We start from the raw sequence: 3,743 nt of genomic DNA, 5'->3' as shown, positions 1-3,743 counted from the left end.
GGAGCGTCACAACCTTGCTCTGTGCTACCGTTTATCCCATTAGACCATTGCCTGTCATTATTGTGAAATAGTGGGTACTTCTGTCATTAGTGCACGGTCAAGGTACGCTTTATGTGGGCGGGAAACATTAATGCCGTTCGTAAGATGTTTTCAGACTCTGTTATTAATTAAAACAAATTGTGGATTTGACAGTAGTTTTTTTTAGATTCATCGCTGTTTTACCCTTAAACAAAATAATAAATTTAAAATTAACCCGACCTGGCGTTAAATTAGCAAGAAATGTCAAACCGGAAACATCATGAAATCGATATCGGTAGTCGGATCGGTATATAATGAAAATGCGTTGAGAGATTATATGTCAATAACAATATTTTCTCTTCGGACTTCCTCCGGCAATCACTCTAATAAGCTCGCCAATGAAAAAGATTTTTATTGCTATTTTAATATTTACTAGTAGATCGTACATTGAATAAAACCATAATTAGTAGTTTCTTTATACAATCAACTGATGCAAAATATACCATGTTAACTTAATTTTTTTTTGTTTCTATCATTCACAAATTAATAAGCACTTATAAAACATTATCCATATAGTAAGCGATTTTATAACCGATGCCTTTTATTTGCGAGATTTGATACAATTTTATCTCGTTGATTTACGTCACCATTAAAAATGTATAAAAAAATCATAGACGGCGCTTTTTGTTTTCATGCAAATGGCTTCGTTTTATTACGTGGATACATGAATGGTTTTGAATAAATGGTTTCATATAGGTGAACAGTTTAATATCTCGACATTTTCACAACGAAAAATAAATCGTGGACAATGGAATCGCGTACGGTGGAAAAGGCTTGAGAGTTAAAATTTAACTTTATTTTCATGTACAATAAGAACCAGTGATGTATGAAATCAACGATTTTGCAATAACTGGATCCGAAAATTTAATGCTGATTTATATTGAAGTGTCTTCATTGATATACAAACATTAATAACGAAGTCAACCAATTAAATATTAAATTTTGGACGTGTTAATTATTATTATGTGATATATTACTTACAATTCAGGTTAATTATATATAAAGTTGTGGCATTTATGATATACTCGGGTACTTTTAAAGTTATAGTAGGGGAGCCCACGAAACTAAACCTAGTTCGATAAAACTCGTAGAAGATATATATCGGAGAAACAACGTTCTCATTGATATCGTTATTAGTAGTTATGGGCTTAGTGGGCGTCATTAGTGTAGTATGCGAGTACGAACATAACTTCCACAGTGTCACAGTACTTTAATTTATTAAAATAAATAAATTAACGTTTTATCGAGTCACAACACCGAGCAGCGGTTCAGGGCACCTATCTGACTTTGATCAACGAGAACACTTCAACCCGATCAGTTACTTTCTCTCAAATGTGTCACAAAAACTGTCTGCCTCCCTAAAGTAAAGATGGCACCTCGATCCCGCTCGAGGCACGTGCTCCGCTCTGATTGGTTGGTACGTGAATTACAATACATACAATTTTTTTAGAGATAAAAACCTATTGATTTTTAACTTCTAGAAAAACGTAACAAATCAAATGAAATTAAATCAAGAATTCTAAAAATAACAACAATATTAATCAAAATGTAGAAAAATAATATTGTGTGTCAAAAATCAGTCAAGTGACTCATAGCTACCCCCGACATATATAATTAGTCACGTCATTAAATTTAATTATATATATCTGGAAGTCTTATCGAACTAGGTTTAGTGTCGTGGACTCTTAGACTATTATGTTCTGTGATAAAATTTGAAAAATAGGGATATAAAAGTATAACCTTATCTAACTAATTTGTTCAACTAAATGTTTATTAGGCGACATATATATTAAGCGGAGTAGAAAAATAGGTAACTTTCCTTGTACTTGACTCGCGTTAGTAACAAAAGTGTCTGTCTATTTTACTGATTATTTGGTAAAAAATACATAATCAGCTTACGGCATCGCTTGATTATTACACCTTTTTTAAATAAACTTAAAGAAAATAAAGATGAAACAAAAATATTATATTAAAGATCTTTAGAATATCTTAACACATTCGATATTGTATTGTAAACTTCGATTATCAAAGATTGTAAAGCTTCAATAAAAACAAAAATTTTACGATCATTTTTTATTTCATCCTTGTAGTAAAAAGATTAAATTAATGTACGCGATTGTGTTGTCACCGCTTTCAAATTCTGAGCAGCTACTGAGAATTAATGGAAATTGCAATATTTTTTTATTAGCCTAACCCGGGAAAGTCTTAGTAAAGCCTTTTTAAATATATATTTATCTATACCTTGCTTTTAATACCAGAATCTTCACCTTATTCTTCAACTGAAAAGCAGGTTTGCCAATGGATACCTGATTATTGCGCGACCGTCTCTGCGAAGAACGGTACGTGGGCAAACGCATCATTGGAGCGATCCTGCCAGCCTTCAAAGCCTGGATGAGACGAAAGCGACGAGTCACCTTCAGACTTACGCAGGTAATGACCGGTCACGGTTGTTTTATTGTTTTGGAGAATACCTGTGTAAGATCGGACGCGAATCGTCGGCGATGTGCCACCACTGCGGTGCGGACTGGGACACCGCTCAGCATACGCTGGAGGCGTGCCCCGCGGGGAATGTGGAGAGGGAGATACTGGTCAAACAAGACCGGTCTCTGCGAGCAGTCGTGTCGGCGATGCTCTGCAGGTAATCGGCGTGGATGGCCGTAGCCTCCTTCTGTGAGATCGTCATGGTCCAGAAGGAGATGGAGGAGTGGGAACGAAAAAGGGCTGATCCTACTCGGCGGAGATAACATCGGAGTCGTCTTTGCTTCGCCCCCTGAGGAGAGCCACGAGCGCAGCAAAGTACGGGAGAGGCCGTGGATGCGTTATATCAACACGATCCCGCAGCCTATCCAATCCGTGCCGAGGACGGCCATCGCTGTGATTTTAGTGGTTAAGAATCCCTCATAACCCAGTCCTCTCCCCATGGGAGCTAGGTACATTTCTGAAGTTTTCCACTGCATGAATATATATTTTAAAAAATCTGATTGCTAGTCATCAGTGTTCTTCTGCTGATATATGTCAATATCTATCGAATGAAGGGTAAAAAAAAATCTCCGTAATCCTCCATAAAAAATTAAATCATAACTTACACCGTAAATGCGCTACCAACCAACTTTTTTTTTGTAATAAAGGTAGGCGGACGAGCATATTGGCCACCTGATGGTCAGTGCTCACCAACGCCCATAGACATTGGCCTTGTAAGAAATGTCAACCATCGCTTACATAGCCAATGCGCCACTAACCTTGGGAACTAAGATTTTATGTCCCTTGTGCCTGTAATTACACTGGCTCACTCACCCTTCAAAGCGGAACACAACAATATCAAGTACTGCTGTTTTGCGTAAGAATATCTGATGAGTGGGTGGTACCTACCCAGACGAGCTTGCACAAAGCCCAGCAGTAATAAGCTATACTAAGACTACAATAAATTAAGATCTTACATCCTTTTTGCCTGAAAATACACTGACTTGTTCACGCTTCAAGCGTTCCATTTTCAGATAGAAATAAACATTAATATATAGAATCACTAACGAGAACCTATAGCGAACATCAGTGATAATAAATATGAAAACAAAATATATATATGTATACCTACAGTTATAATTTAATCAAAATCCACTAGATCTTGAGTATACATACGTCAACAGCGTCTATTAACCAAAATTAGT

The sequence above is a fragment of the Nymphalis io genome, chromosome 5 (genome assembly GCF_905147045.1).
Source record: "Nymphalis io chromosome 5, ilAglIoxx1.1, whole genome shotgun sequence".
Lineage (NCBI taxonomy): Eukaryota > Metazoa > Arthropoda > Insecta > Lepidoptera > Nymphalidae > Nymphalis > Nymphalis io.
This window is presented reverse-complemented; position numbering follows the sequence as displayed.